Genomic DNA, 16,310 nt, shown 5'->3' with positions numbered 1-16,310 from the left:
CAATACTGCGACACCAGGAAACCTTCTCATCACCCATTCTGTGTCCCACTGACCCAACACTTCCTGTGCCTCTCCAAACCCTTCCCAAGACTCCTTTCCCCCACTGCAAGTGTCATGTGGCTCCCTGCTCTGCTGCAGCTCACAGGGATGGCGCTGGGTTGTTTGGGCTTTGGGTTGGGCTTGTTGGGTTTTTTCTATTGCAAAAACACCTCCCAGCCTGAACAGGGTCAGGGACCATCACCATCCTGCACCCCAACAAGGTGGGGTCCTTCCCAGAGGAGAACCCAATCCCTGGCCCACTGCCTTCCCCTGCAGATCCCTCATGACAAGGGAGGGAGAGCTGATCCTAATTCCGTCTGGCTATTTGGAAAAACAAGTTTACACGTGAGATTTCAATTGGCTCTGTCTCTGCTTAACTCCTCCAGCTGTGAAACAAAGTGAGTGAGAGACAAAGCCCTACAAACAAGCAGCGTGACCATTTCTGAGGGCTTTTGTGAGCTCTAATGCCAAACCCACTAAACAGATTAACTTCCAGCATAAACAAGCAAGTAAATCTTTCCCTCAAGGCCCTGTGTAGCCAAAGGAAGCTTTAGAAGTTGCTTCCTGCCATTGTGGAGGCCCTGCTGGGAACTCAGGAGCCTTTTCAGTCCCTGGCTTGGTTGCCCAAACCCTTCAGTTTACTCCCAGCACCGCTGGCTGCAGCACCACAAAGGACAGATGAAGGCAGGGACACTTTTGGGTGTCCCCATCACCCTCAGGCCAAGGGCAAGTGGGGCTGGGATTCACAGATCTCACAGGAGGCTCAAGTGAGCCACTCAAGTGAGCCCCACTTTGAGTGGTACAAACACAGCGTCCCCGTCAGACTGATGGGAATAAAGGAAGTCTCCAAACAGTGTGACATCCCAAGGAGAGGTGGCATCAGCCAGCAGTGGCCAAGCCCTGAGCACTTCAAACAGCTCCAGCAGCATCCACACTTCCTTTTGAGAGGAGAACAATGAAACCTTTCCAAACCCTGTACTCACCTCTGGGAAGCAGCAGGCTCAGTGCTGGAGGCAGCTGCTGCAGCCCAGATGTGCCAAACATGTCCAGATGTGCCAGTGCTGCAGATGTGAAGGAGGCCAGGCTGCACAAAGGGAAGGTGCTGGCACAGGGGAGCCACAGCTGGCACAGTCCCACCACAGGGGGCAAGGGCCAAGCCCCTGGACTGTCCCTGCTGAGGACAGAGCCCAGAGCTGGGCCATCCTTTGGGCTGGCCCAGGGCAGCCAGCAGAGCCACATCCCTGTCGGCCTGAGAATCCATGGGGAAGACAAGCCAGGAGGTGTCTCCTGCTCCACAGACCTATCCATGACTCTCCATCCTCTCTCCCCAGCTCAGGGACTGTGTTTGAAGGTGACACAATGGCCACAAGTGACACCAAGGCCATCCCAGCTCTGAAGAGCCTCCAGCCAGGCAGGCACAGCCCTGACCTGCAGAGCAAAGCCCCAGATCTCCCCAGGCACCCATCACAGGAGCAGGGAGTGCAGCACATGGACCTTCCAGCCCCCAGTTCCTCCCAGGATGGGCAGGAGCATCCTGGCACAGAGGCTCTCTCCCAGAAGGGACAATCCTTCATCCTAGCCAAGCCACTGGGAGCTGAGATAGCACTGACTGGAAAAACTCAATTCCCACAGTCAAAGGCCTTTTTGACTGTCAAAGTTTTCCCTTTATCCAAAAACATCACACGGTGATCTGGTTGGAGCCCATCTGGAGCAGGTGGGATGGTGTTTAACACTCACTATCCTCCACTTCTAAATCCAGCTCTGGTGTGTGCTCTGGGCCATAGAAGTGGGTTTGCAACCATTCCTTCACACCCTGGAGTTCCCTAAGGGATTTGCACCCCCTGGCATCAAGACCAGATCAAGCTGGGGACAATTTCCAGTTAATGAGCAGCCCTTTGGGAACATTAACCTTGTAGGCTTTGATTGCAACACAGCTAATTAGTCCAGGGAGGGCTCAAGAAGCTCTCTCAGACAGGCAGGATTCCCACAGCTGGATGAGGAGCAGCAGGGATCTCTCCCAGGCTGGAATTCCCTCAGTCCCACTGCAAAGCCTCCACACCTGAGAGATGCTGTGACTCCCCCAGGCAGCTGCAGACTCTGTGTGCACCCATTTATGAGTTTTATCAACACAAAGACACCGAGAATGAAGAAACATTTGTGGAGTTTCACATGTACAGACTGCCAGAAACAATGAGAAAAGGGAAATGCCACCTGAAAGGATGGGAGCTTGTTTGCCGAGAAGCCTCTGGGCTGAGGGTTTAAATAGACACACAGTGATGGGGGAAGCAGCTGAAAGGGGAAGCGTTTCATCCTAATTTGAGACAACAAAGAATGGGCCTTTGTGGAAGAAATGAAAAACACTTCTGCAGGCTCAGGACAGCGGTGTCTTTCCCAAAGTGTGCACACAGCAGCAATGCCCCATCCACACAGCCCGGCCCTGGAACAGGCAAACACAGGAGTGAAAACAGCCCCAAGTGACCACACAAACCCTCCACCACAGGATACAAACATGACCAATTCCCTCCCCCAGCAGCTGCTTAGGACAGTCACAAGATCAGGTTGGAGCTGAGCTCTTCCTGCTCAGACAAAGCAGCGTCGGGCAGCCGTGAGCAGCGTGACCAAGGATGGTGCTGCACTGTCCTCCATCCCCGGGCACCCCATCACACGGGCTGCTCATGCCAGCTCTGCTCACTTCTGCTTCGACCCACCCCGAAATAAGCACCAGCAGCGTTTTGGGAGCATCCGAGCTGCTCTCGGCCCAAACACTGTGGGAATTTTGAGCAACGAAACAGAATATTTGAGGGGAAGCCAAGGCCCCATCTCCTTTATAAATACAAGCAGTGCCTCTGCGGCACCCAGAGTCATTGATGGAATTGTCACTGATAATTGACACAGCGCCACGGCAGCACCCCACCCAGCCAGGGAGCGCTTTCCTATTCGCCTTTTAACTCAGCGAGAGGCTCACACATCTGAAACACTCACGGCTAAAAACACGTGCGGAGCTTTTCCCTGCCCGGCCCAGGTGGGGAGGCAAGCCGGAGCCTCCAGCCCCGTTCCGGGAAGGAGAAGCACAGGTGGGAGCCAAAGCTGAGCCACAGCTGCCCCGGACAGCTCCGGGCTCGGTTTCACCGGCAGGAGACCAAACCTGGCTGAGCTCTCAGGTGCTGCAGGTTAAACCTCTCGGTGAGCTCTCACAGCTGAGGCGAAACCAGCCCAGCCTCGGCCTCCAAACCCCCAAACCACGCTCCCGGAGCATCGCTCTGCCCTGACTCCATAAACTCAGCTCCCTTCCAGCCGCACATCTGCCATCCCAGCCGAGCATTCCCGCTGTGCCAGCCGCCAGGGAGCCGATCAGCCGCAAGATGAAGTTGCTTTTTCCTTTTTTTTTTTTTTTTTTAAATTTTTTTTTCAGTGGCAGAGCTTGAAATCAGAGATGAACAAGTCTGAAGGAGCTCCTGCCTGGCCTCTCATGTATTCCAGATGCACATGCTCCAATCGCCGCTTGCCAAACAGGATACGAGGCGCAAGGAAATAAAGCATTTTATCTTCAAGCTTTTCCAAGAGGGGTATTAGAAACAATGGGGAGGAAATACAAAATTAACACTAGAGAAGAGCAATTGGCAGTGCCCTTGCGAGGCTGTTCTTCATTACAAGGCTGCCTATTCAGTGGCTTTCATTAGGAAAATCACATCGCAGAGCCATTCCCAACAGTGTCCCTATTTCCTAATTAGGCTTCGCCAAAGAGCTGCATCTCTCAGTTCCCGCCCGGCACACAATCACAACAATTACCATTTCATTGCACCCGGCCGCCGAAAACACCGCAATTAAAGCATCTGAGGAGTCACACGGGCGCGTCAGCAGGGAGACAAGTTCTCACGTCGTGCTAATTGGCAGCCAAAGACAGATCAGAAGGACGGGAACGGCGGGGTTTGGTCTCCACGCTGGGAAAGGCGCTCGGGAGCTGCGGCAGCTCCCCAGGCTCCCACCCAGGAGGCCGCCGATGGGGCTCGGGGCCAGCAGGGAGCACTGGCGACAGGTCCTGTCCACCTGGATCCTCGGGAATATCGCACCCCATCAGCAAACAACCCGGACCCAACCCCAAGTGGAGGCGGAGGTCACCTGGAGCCCCCCGGTGATGGCTTTGGATGGGTGGGACGCTGTCCTCCCCCCGGACAAGGGAGAGGAGACAAGGATGGGGAGTCCTGCACTGCCGAGCCTCTGAGGGAAGCGGGAGGGAAGTCTTGGAGAGAGGAGGGGAAGAGTTGAAGCTGTGGAGCCTGGATTGCATCCACAGGTCACATTTGCCTCCAAGGAGTGACATTTCCAGCCCAAACCAGCAAACCACAGAGCTGCAATGAGGGAAGACCTGCTGGGCAGCACGGAGTTGAGGGGACAGAGCTTCCGTAAAAACGTCATCCTCTCTCCCCATCCTCTCACCTGGAAGTTCAAACCGCTGCTGGGAGTGGAGTTCAGACACAAAAGGAGCCTCTCACTTCTCAGAACCACCTGGGGCACCCACCTGAGCACTTTCCCCTGACACCCTCGGGCACAATTTTCCCCTTGCAGAATAATAATGCAAAATTGGGCAGCCCCGCTATGCTCAGCAGGCATCCAAAATAGAGAAGTTGAAACTACTCTAGGGTGAGCTGCAGCATGGCAATGTCCCCGTGCCATGCTGGGGTGTCCCTTGTCCCCAGCAGAGCCAGAGCACTGAATTTGGCATCTCTCAGCCCTGGGGGATGCTGCAGCACGGGCAGCTCGCCCTGCCAGAGCAGCTCATCCCGCTGGAGCAGCCACTGCTCCCTCCCTGCCAACACTTCCCACTGCACTCAGTTCTTCCTTCTTAGTGCAAAATCCACATCTTCACTTTCATATTCAGCAAAAAGGCACACGGGGCCAGTTGGGGTTGGTTTCTCCCCCAGATGGATGCCCTGATCTCCATGGGGACAGGCAAAAGCCGGCAGCAGCATCCTACAGCAGCAGAGATGTGGGGCTGCCCCTCACCCAAGCAATGCACACCAGCACTCCACTTTCTCTGTCTGTAGAAACCTCTCCAACACTTCTCATCCCCTTTCCTGTGCCCTGAGCAGGCTGCAGGACTGCCTGCAGCAGGACAGGGATGACCACACCGAGGCAGGGAAGGCAGAGCTCTCGGGTCTCCCCGCTTCAGTTCAGCAGGACAACATCGCGAGGCTGCAGCTGGCCTCGGACCACCCTCACATCCCAGCTCCCTGGCTCTGCTTCCACCAGCAACCTGTGGAGCATCCCCAGCAGCCTGAGCTCTCCAGCCTCACGAAGTCACCGTGACTGAGGGATGGAACCACTACAACCACCACGGCTTATCTTCTCACCTTTCTGCAATTCAAGCTCTAATCTGAGCAACACCCAAGGCTCCAAACCACTTTGCAACCAGGTTTCGGAAACACTTTGCAACTCCATCCGAGTTTTTGCTTTGAACAATAAAACAAAACCAACCAAAAAAAAAAAAAAAAAGCCCAAACACCAAACCAATAGAGCTTTCTGACACCTAGGAAAATTAAAGCATTGACATCCTGCATATCCCTGGAGTGTACACTGAACCGAGATTTAGAAAATTGATCTAAATGGGAAAACGAAATAAATTGCAGCTGTTCAGCATCAGGGCAAGCAGCAGGAGCAGCACCAGCCTGCAGCTGCCTGAGCAGTTTCGGTGCACCGGGAGCAGCACAGCCCTGAAACCAGCCCTTAGCAAAGCTAACGGGTGCTGGGTGACAGCAGCCAGATTGTCACAAACATGAAAACAAAGGGCTGAAAGCTCTTTTCTCCCGCTTTCGTTAGTGATTTGAATCAGCAGAGCCTTTTCCTCCCTCAGGGCTCACACCTCTGAAGCAGTTCAACATCCTCCCGGGGAGGCCGATGCAGGAGGGAGCGTGGCTCGAGGCCAGGCTGGGCTAGGCACAGTCTGGGCGACACTGGTGACACTGGGAGGCCACAGAAGCACCTGACGGAAGGTGCTCCTCGGCAGGCAGAACAATCAGCACGGGCTGCTGCAAGAGGCAGCGCAGGGACAGCTCGGGGCTGGCGTGTGTCCAGCCCCCGATGCCGGAGGGGTGACACGCTGCTGAGCTTGTCACATCCCAAACCACATCCTGTTGCCAAAGCAGAACCTTCCCTGGGGCTGCACCTCAGCCCCCTCGGGCTGCGGAGACCCAGCTGAGGGAGCAACAGGCGACTTGTGACCTTTGGGTCCCTTCAGGGAAGGGCTGCTGCTGCTGCAGTGACCGGGGTGAGTCACTGCCACCCTGCCACCAGCCCTGCCAAAACTCCAAGCGGGGACCGGAGAGCCCCCGGGATTTCCCGGGGACCCAACCACGGCAGGGTGGTCCCCTGAGGCGGCCACAGCCCCACACCTGGCCCCGAGCAGCAGCTCCGTGGAGAAAAACAAACACCGAGTCCCGAAATGAGTCACGGCAGCCGGGCCCCAGCCGCGGGGTGACACCGGCTCCTCCTGGCCAGCCTGGGCTGCGAGAGCACCCCAGGGAGAGGCGGTGCGGGGTGCCCCTTCCGAGGGTGCGAGGGAAACCCCCACCCCACGGTAGCGACACCCCGCCGGTGGGTTTAGGGGAAGCCCGCAGTTACCTGCGACGGCCGCACTACACCGCTGTCAGTCCCCCTCCTGGAACCGCATTTACAACGAGACCCCGCAATCCACACAGCCCCCTCCGGGCACGGCGGTGCCCTGTGCAGCAGCGCCCCAAACCCGCGGGTTACACGGACACCCCGGGAAGACAAGAAACCCCTCGTCCTCCCCGCGCACGGGCTGTACGGAGCCCCCCGCCCCGCTTACACCGGGCTCGGCGTGTGCGCGGTCCCCCCGCCCCGCTCACACAGACACACCGGGTACAGGGACACCCCGGTCACCCCGGGCTCGGCGTGTGCGCGGTCCTCCCGCCCTGCTCAAATGCCCCCCGCTCCCCCACCTGTGGGACGGCTGCCGCCGGGGCTCCCTGCCCATCCTCGGCTGGCCCCGCCAGGCTCTCGCCGGGCTCCTCTCCGCGCCGGACGGCACCGGCGGCACCGGGGCGGGGCGGGCCGCGCACATGTGCGGGGAGGAGCCGCCGCCAGCCCCGCCCCGGCCCGGCCGTGCCCCTGCACCTGCCCCCCGCCCACCGCTTCCTCCGCCCACCCAGCCCTCCGGCCCTCATGCAGCCCTCCCTCCCTCTCTCCCTCCCTCCCTGCCACCACGCTGCCGTTCATCCAGCCCGTCATCCCCTCTTCCATCCATCCATGGATCCATCCAGCGTGACACCCGTTTGTCCCCCACCCACTTTCCCTTCCACCCTTCACTCTTCCATTCGTACACCCCTCCATCTATCCCTTCCTCCTGCCATTCTGCCCCTCATCCATCCATGCATCCATCCCACCATCCTACTCTTCATTCGTCCGTCTGTCCATCCATCCGTCCATCCATCCATCCGTCCATCCATTCATCCGTCCATCCATCCATCTCTCCTTCTTTCCATCCATCCGTGCTTATTTCCAACCCTTCACCTGCCACTCCATCCAGCCAGCTAGCCAGCCAGCCATCCATCCTCCTCTCCATTCCTCCCTCCCTCCTTCCGTTCCTCCATCCTGTGTATGATGTGAGCTTATTTTCCTTCCCTCCCTGCACTGCCCTTTACCTCACCTTTGCTGGGCAAACCCTCAGCCCCTCTTGTGCCCTGCCAGTGCCAAGCCCAGGTCGGTGACACCAGGCTGGGGATGTGCTGCTGGTGTCTGCTGTGGTGGCACTTGGGAATGGCCTTTTCCTGTTGCCTTCAGGGCTGCTTCTGAGCAAAGGCCCGTCCCACCTCTATTCCTGACCCCACATCTGTCCCCTGGCCCACCTGCACACGGGGCTTGTGGCCAGATCCCTCCCGGCCGGTGCTGTGGCGGGGCTGGAACCCGGGCAGGTTTCTCTGCGGATTTCGGTTGTCAGAAGAGAGTGACCGCTGCCGCTGCTGCTCCGAGACTTGAAACCTGCTCGGGGGCCAAAATAGCTGTGGGTTTCACAGTGAAATTCCAGTGAATTTTAAAAAAATGCAAAGGCAGTCAGAGCTGAAATCCCCTTTCATTGGTGACCCATTGACACAACCTTCCGCTGTGCAGAGCGCGTGGGACGAGAGCCGCGGGCTCTGCGTCACCTGTGCCAGGTGAAACCCCAGCAGAGGGACATGGGCTCAGCCTTCACCAGCTGAGCGGCCACCAGCAGTTCCAAAGAAATCCTGAGGCAGCAAAAATAGCCAGGCAGGGAAGGTCTGGTGTCGATGTCATGGTGCCACCTGCCCCAAGGCACTGTCCTGGGAAAGAGCCGAGTGCTCAGGCGGAGCTTTGTGTCCCAGCCCCTCTTAGCTCCAGCTCTTCACTGGATGCCAACCTGGGATGCCAATCTGATCTTTCCCACCCCTTCTGCCCCATTCCCACCTCCTCATTTCAGACCCAGCTTTTCAGGCAGATCTCTGAACTGGAGGAACTGGGAGGTGTCTGAAGGGCCAAAGCTGCAGGGGCCAAACTCCTCTGGGTGCCGGGGCTGCAGTGTGTCCCCTCCTGTCCCATTCCCTCCCCACCTGAGGCACTTGGGAGATGCTGGTTTTGCTCCTGGGGGCCCGGAGCAGCTGAGGAAGTTACCAAACATGGGCTGGGGGGGCTCGTGGTGGCGGAAGGAAGCGGAGGAGGGCAGGGAGGGGCCGTGACAGGGCTGCAGCAGTGACAAACAGCAGTGTGGGGCCTCCAGGCTGATACAGCCACCTCGAGGAAAGGGCTCTGGAGCAGAGGCACCTCCAAGGGATATCAACACCAGCGTGTTCCTGGGAGCTCCTGGGAGCAGGGAGCTGTTGTTGCTCAGCCGTTCTGAGTTCAGGAGATCCTGGTGATGACGGTGCCATGCTCCAGGGTGACAGCAGGTGGCGGGAAGTGATCCCAGCTGGCTTTTAGGGGTCACACAGAGAGCGAGAATGGCACCTTCAGCAACTTCCACCCACGAGGAGTGGTTCCATCGAGCGTGGCTGTGGTGACACCAACAGCGATGCTGGAACTGAGGGAGCTGCACCTGGAGCACAGCATGGAGCACCGGCAGCTCCGGCACAGCCCAGCTCCACTCCTGCTCCTGGAGCTGCCGACCAGCCTGAGGCAAGAGGAGGAAGCTGAGGCTGTGCTCTGATGATGCTCATTTAGACCTTTGGGTTCTCTGTAAATGCCCCAGGGCACAGGATGAGAAACACTGGCCTGGGGGCAGCTCCCTGTGCCAGGGAAAACGCAGCAGCAGCCGGCTCTGAGTGGGCAGCTCTGCCCAGGGAGGCTGGGCTGGCAGCAGCGCTCTGCCTTCCTGCTCACCTGAGCTGCTTCGTCCCTCACAGCTGATGGGACAAGGTAGAAACACCTGAATATCAAAGTGTGAGTTCCAGCCAACTCAACAGAAACACACACATCAGTGCAAATTCAGAGGGCAGCAATCTGGCCTCATCCCTACTTCCAGGTGCCCAAGGGCCACTGCCTCTGCTCCAGAGATGCTCAACAGCCAATACAGGGATAGAGAGCAAGGAATTCAATACAAAAGTCATTTTTCCACAAGCAACTCCAAAGCAACTCATGGACATCCTCGGCTGGGAGAAGAGCAAACTGTGCACAAGACCCTGTGGTGATGGAAAGGGATTTCAGTAGGGAACATTCCTAAGCAACTCAGGTTTCCCATATATGCAAAGGGGTGACCAGGAGGGCCAGCGGGCTGTGAATGTGTCCTGTGACAGCATCACTGTGCTGCAATCGAGTCCTTCTGCATTGCCAGGAATGTGAACTCACAAACCTAAATCTTCCTTCCCTGGCTTCTACTCTGGCTCCTTTTTGTGCAGACCAGCACAAAGGCACCTCTTAGGTGACTGCTGGAAAATGGGACTTAACCTGGACTCACAGAGAAGCTCAGAAGTTCGTAGAATTATAGATTTGTGGAGTCACAGAATGGGTTGGGTTGGAAGGGACCTTAAAGATCATCTTGTCCCAACCCCCTGCCAGGGAAGGGACACCTTTAACTGACTAGGTTACTCCAAGTCCCATCCAACCTGGCCTTGGACACTGAAGTTCACCCTACCTTTCAGTTCATCATGGTCTCGTTCCCATTCCTGTCTGCTCCACACCCAGACACACTCCCTGAAACAACTCAGATCATACCATGCTCTGGGAATCAATCAACTCTCCCCCCAAAAGACAAAATGCCACAAAGTCACCAGCTCTACACTCAGGCCAAACACTGCAGGCTGCAGCCAGCACATCTCCACAGGGTGCTGCCACTGATGTCCAGACTGAGGGTTTCCATCAGATTTGGGGTGGCTGACCCTGTCTTTACACAGACCCGAGGCTGCTGTGTGCTGCTGGGGCTGCCCAGGCTCCGGGTGAGCCCATTGCTTCTCTCTGCCTGTGTTCCCTCAATAACAAAGAATCCCAGCCTCAGCAGAGCAGCTCTGCAGCCTCTCCCCACTGCCTGTCCCTCAGAGGGAAGAGGAAGCAGGGTCGCTGAAAAGGGAACCTTTTTCTCTCTGGTTTTCCCCACAACTTGTGTTTTTCATTTCTCAGTGCAAACTCAGAGGATCCTGACAGACTCTTCCACAGCCCTTGAGAAATGAAACTGGGCCAGAGTCCTCGGTGTGGGCAGACCTGATCCCGGATGTTGTCCTTCCACCTCACACAGAGGAGGTAACAACATAACTTTACATGACCCAATCTGTTGAAGTGTCCAAGGTTTGCTGGCCAGTTCTGGGAGGGCTCCAGAGCTGTCACTCTTTTGGCAGATGAGTCTGATCTGCATTTTTCTGTCCTCCCATGCAAGGGCTTGGGGTGTCTGGAGCAAACCCTCCTTAACTTCTGGATTTCTTACACCTCCTCTCTCAGGTGCTTCTTTTCCAGAGAGAGTCTGGTTCTGGTTTGGGATCTCATGGTTCAGCTGCCCACACTGACACTGCCACCCTGGGGACACAAGCAGGTCCCTCAGCACCCTGTGCCTCAGTTTCCCTCTGCCCTGCAGCAGGTCCTGCTGTGGCTAATCCATCCTGCACCCTCGGGACCATTCCTGTTTCAGTCTCTGATCTGTCCATGCTCCAAGCCAAATGGGAGCTTGCTGGAAGCATCCACCACTCGTCACAGGGAGAAGGAAGCTGAGCAAAAGTCTGAGTAAAACTTTGCTGCAGCAAAACCAAAGCTATTCCCCCTGTAACATTAACAATTTGGGTGGGAATTGTAGGAGAAGGAGCCAAGATCCCGTCCTGCCTTCATGGCCATGTCACTCTGGGATTGGGATTCCAAGCTGTCTGTGTCTGGTGGCCTCCTGAGGACCCAGTGGGTGAGGCAGAGCTGTGGAAGAGGATGGGGAGCTCTTTTCCTACAGGAGAAACTGGGAGTAACAAGAAAGAGGTGCAGAAATCAGGGCTGGGCTGGAAAATGAGGGGAGCCAGCTGGACCCAGAGGACCATCGCCTGCACCAGGGCAGAGCTCTTACAGACACTTGTCCCTCACAGACGCTTGTCTGCCCTGTTCCCAAGCCCACCACGGGTCAGGGATCTCCAGCATCCCCAGCAATGCCAGCCCAGCTCTGTCCTTACTGCTGGAAAGCCTTTCCCAGTGCTGGTCCCAACCTCCCGGGCTCTAATTGGTCCAATGACCTCTCTTATTGCGGGTGCCTTGTGAAGGAGAGCCCTTCTCAAACTCCGTGGTGACCTTGCAGTGATCTTTGTGCCCAAAGCCCTGCCTCGGGCTCGGTGCCTCGGTGAGCACAACCCCGGCGCTGCCGGCATTCCCGGCTCTTGGCTCAGCCCCGGCTCCGGGTGGGAGTCAGCCCAAGCTGGAACACCCTTCCCTCACTTTCAGAGCTCCCTGTTCCGACAGCAGGGGATTCCTGTCCGGGTCGCCCTCCGGGAGCTGGAGGAGCGCAGGCGGCGCGGGAAGGAGCAGAGCCCTGGGCAGAGCCGGGCCGGGAGCGCCTTTGCCGTGGGCTGAGGTTTCCACCCCGCGTCCTGCCGGGGAACTGCACTGATGGAGCGAGTTCAGCATCCTTCGGGGGCGCAGCTCAGCCGCCCCTGTGCACCCAGCTGGCCAAAGAACCCCTGGAAAACACTTCCCAGGGAGAGCCCTGCCTCTGGCAGCCTTCCCGGCTCAGCCCGGAGGAGGGACGGTGTGCGGCTGTAGAAATTCGGTGGGTCGCGGGGTATCTGTGACCGTGGTGACCCTCAGTCCTCTGTCCCAGCCACCCCTGAGCCTCCAGAGCCAGCAGCACCTTCCACTTCCCAAACGACCACAGATTTTAGCACCTGGATTCTGGAGCTTGCTCTGGGCACTGCTGGTTACAGACGTGTCCATAACCAGGACTTCCCCGGGTCCTGCTGAGACTGAATAAATCTGGGAAATCCCGGGAGCTGGCTGCACACTGGCCCTCTGCTGGCCTGGGGACAGTGCTACCTGCTAACCTGGGGACAGCTGGACACAGCCCTGGGCAGCCACACATCCAGGGATGGAGGTGGCAGCATTCCCAGGCTGCTGTAAACCCAGAGCAGCTGCAGCTTGTGCTCTTTCCCCAGCTCCCAGCCCTGTCACCCAGGGAGCCACGAGGAAGCATCACCCAGCCATGTCCCATCCCTGTCATTGCCACTGCCTCTCCACTTTTGGATGCACATTTTATGATGGACAATGTGTACATCAGGTGTAAATTTGAAAATCTGAGTAGAAATCTCAGATTCCTGCACCTCCCAGGAGCTGGGCTCTGCCTTCCCAAATCCAGGGGGAAAATACTTCTGCAAGGGACAGCCCAGAGGAGCAAGGAACAGCTCAGAGCAGCAAGGGACAACCAAGCTGTTCAGCTGGGATAGTTAGGGCTCTTTGACCTCTCCAGAGGTTTTGCTCTCAAAGGAGGCTGCAGCAGGAGAGGGCTAGATCCAGAAAAACAAGGACGGGGGATCCCCTCCTCTTCCAGCCCCCTGGAGGGGTCGTTTCACCCGGACACGACCCATCCCATCCCCATCCCCATCCCCATCCCCATCGTCATCCCCATCGTCATCCCCGGCTGGAGCAGAGGACTCGGCGCTGGGACCCCAGCAGATGGCAGCAGGGCCTCAGGGTGAACTTCCATGGATCGTTTCTTTCCGTGAATTTCCTTTTTCCCCTGCCTGTTTTAAATAAAAAATAATCACCCTGTGCGAACCCAATGCAGATGTACTTTGGGATAAGCTGAACTTGGAGAGGGATGTTTGCTCTGAACCTTATCCAGGTGACAAACTCCATGTCCTCCACAGTCATCTGAATGATGTGCTTGGATCAGCCAGGAGGGGAAAAATGGGATTTGTGGACAGAGCTCATCTCAGCCTCTGGTAAACGGGAAAAATGGGACAGAGATGTCACCCAACCCAAGGAAAAGAGGCTGGAAGCAGGACAGAGCCAGGCTGGGTGGTCAGGGCAGTTCTGTGCTCTCCAGGGATGGCTCTGGGTGCTCTCAGACATGAATTGGCTGCAGAGCTGGGGGACACTTGTGAAAGGAGACATCGAGGCAGCAGCAGATTGAGGTCACTGCTGCCTTCGAGGGGAGGGTTTGGGGCCATCCCACTTTGTCCAAAAGGACAAAGTTCTGATGGCACCATCAGCCAGAGATGGTTCCAGCAAAGGCCAGGGGAGGACCTGACCTGGCAGCTGCTGGGAATATGCAGGAGACAGGGAACTGTCAGTGCCCATCCCCTGAACAACCCCCAGCACAGGCCCTCTGCATGCACAATCCCCAGGAGAAACCTCCCAGGGGCACTGAACCCTTCCCATGCCAGAACTCACCTCCCACTCCAGCACAGGAGCCTCTGCTGGACTCACACTGACTTCAGTGATTTGATTTTGAGAGTGGATTTCAAGGGCTTTTCCAGAGGGATGCAGCTGAAAGGATACTGTGAGTTTTGGGAAAGCAAGCTCTGGCCGTAACAGCACTTTTGGAGATCCACACCAGCCTGCTTACCTGCATAGCCCAGGCTGGAATAACTCCCAGAGAAGGAGCAACGGGCAGGGAAAGGGGATGGAGCAGGCAGCCACATCCCTGTGTACGGTGATTTGAGGTGCCAGGCTGGCAAAGGATGGATGTGCCCACCGGGAAACTGGCAGTGGAGGATGCCTGAGAGCTGCCCCAGCCAGTCTGGGTTCAGCAAAGCAGTCACCAAACTGGGGAGCTGCCTGCAGGGAGACCTCCCTGCCTGGAGCAAGCAGCTGTGAGCACAGTGCATTCCCAAGCCCTGGTGGGAAAAGGCTTCACAGGCCCTCTTGGGCTGCCAGAATGCCTCACATCCACCAAGGGAACACAAAGATTTTGGGAGCTTTTTTAAGAGCCCAGGATGCTGGCTCTGGAGCAGCCCATCCCCAATCCTTCTTTGGGGATAGCAGGGTGTGCAGGACAAGGGGAGGTGCGCAGGTGGGCACAGGTGGTTCTGAGTGGGGACCACAGCAAATCCAGGACTCCTCCAGGCAGGAGGCACCCACAGGCACTCAGCTGCCCATAAATCCTTAAACCTCGACCCAGTTTGCACCATTCCCTGTGGCCAGTTGCACCCTGAATTAATTCACATTTATAGTGAAGCCACTCCACGCTCAGCAAAGCCCCTGAGGTGCCATCAGTGGGTCCAGGCTTAAATCTGCAAATTTGTGTGTTTAAACCAGATGATTATAATCCCCACGCTCTGGTTTATCAGAGGCCAGCAGGGCAGATGCATTACAGGTATCTCGAGGTCTCAGGCAGTGCAGAATTGTCTGTGCATTTGAGTTGCCCCGGGAACAGCTCACACCCCACATTAACCCTCCCAGCAGTGACATTTCACTGCATGTGTCACCACACACTTAACGATGCCACCAAAGGCCAGGGCACCTGTGTGAGGGGGCATTGATACTAGAAGAGAGGTCCTAGAGCAGCGTTTGGTGGATGTGAGGTGTTTGCAGCTGGAATTCCGACAGTGTCTGTGTGCATCCATCGGGATGCCCGGGACAGGCAGGATCCTGGAGAAAAGGATCCAGCAGAACCCAAAGCAGGCGCTGTGCTGGGAGAATGGATTTGCTTTTCTCTAGCACAAGATGAGCACTGAAAAACAGCCGGAGGTTACTGGAGCCATGGAGGGAAGGGACAGAAAAAGGGGTTTTACCTTCTGCTCCCCGTCGTTCCTGAGGCATGGGGAGCAGGGCTGACCTGCAGCCACCCCCGGCTGAAGATCGGAGCAGCCTTTCCTACCGCGGACAGCAAAGAGCTTTATCAGGGCGGTGAGCAGCATTCTCTGCTCGATTTCTGGGGAAACCGAGGCTGGCCCAGAGTTTGCCTTTGCCTCCTCTCAATCCCCTCCCCTCCGTGCTTCCCATGCGCTCTGCTCTGGCATTCCCGAGGCTCGGGCACGCCAGGGCGTGCGCGGCGGGATCGACTTCCAGGCGGGCGACGGTGCCGCTGAGCAGCAGTCGACAGCGAGGAATTCGGCTGGGCAAACAAGCTCTCCCCAGCTGCTCCAGCCTCGCCAGGAGCCGCCGGGACAGGGACAGGGACAGGGACAGGGCCGGGGCGGTGCCCGCCGGCGGCAGTGGGACGGGGGGCTGGGTTTGGGATGCTACGGACCCCCCAGCACGCCGGGATGATGCGCAGGGAGTGCAGTGCAGGGCTCGGATCCATCCGTGCCCCCTGCCCTGGCATGGGCACGGCGCTGATTGATGGCGCTGCTGACTGCTGGCGGTGCGGAGGCAGCGCCGAGAGAAAGCTCCGGAGCTCAGCTCAGCCCCGGCAGGGCCTGCGCTGGGTAGGAGAGTCTCTGCATGAAGGCAGCCCTGGGATGGAGCGGGATGAGGGCTCTGTGTCCTGGGAGGAGGCACGGGAAGTCTTCTCCGATACAATTGTTGGCCCAGTGCTCCCAGGACGCCTCAGTGCCCGGCCGGAGCCGCTCCTGCTGCCTCTCCCCAAGTCCCCTATTAGAAGGTTATAGCCACTCGAAGGCCACTTCATCCCCGCTTAATACATCCTTAATTATAATTAGGTTAGGATGGCTGCCAAAAGCGGCCCGAACGCCGCGCAGCGCCCTCGGTGAGGTCCTGGAAAACACAGCCTGGCAGATGCCAGGGCTCCGCTCAGCGTCGGACCAGGGCTCACTCCCAGCACCCTCTGGACAGCTTCCCTTGATTTTGGGGTGTCAGGAAGGCCCCAGCGCTCACCGTGTCCCGTCTGATATCCAGAGGACACTTTCCTTCAGGAAGGTACAAATCAAAGCCTGGATGGGGCT

General features: G+C 57.5%; 1 protein-coding gene across 2 annotated transcripts in view; it reads right to left on the bottom strand.

The window, feature by feature from the left end:
* Positions 1-7,120, bottom strand: part of PIK3R5 (phosphoinositide-3-kinase regulatory subunit 5) — a 59,069-nt gene extending 51,949 nt beyond the window's left edge. For both annotated transcript variants that reach the window (XM_085078003.1, XM_085078007.1), the window contains exon 1: positions 6,999-7,120. The gene's annotated coding sequence lies outside the window, so the exon portion shown is untranslated. The remainder of the gene's footprint in view (positions 1-6,998) is intronic.
* Between the last annotated feature and the right edge of the window lie 9,190 nt (positions 7,121-16,310).

The sequence above is a fragment of the Lichenostomus cassidix genome, chromosome 18 (genome assembly GCF_008360975.1).
Source record: "Lichenostomus cassidix isolate B80296 chromosome 18, HeHo_3.0, whole genome shotgun sequence".
NCBI classification, from domain to species: Eukaryota; Metazoa; Chordata; class Aves; order Passeriformes; family Meliphagidae; genus Lichenostomus; species Lichenostomus cassidix.
The sequence above is the reverse complement of the archived record's forward strand: the minus strand, read 5'-3'. Positions and strand labels throughout refer to the sequence as shown.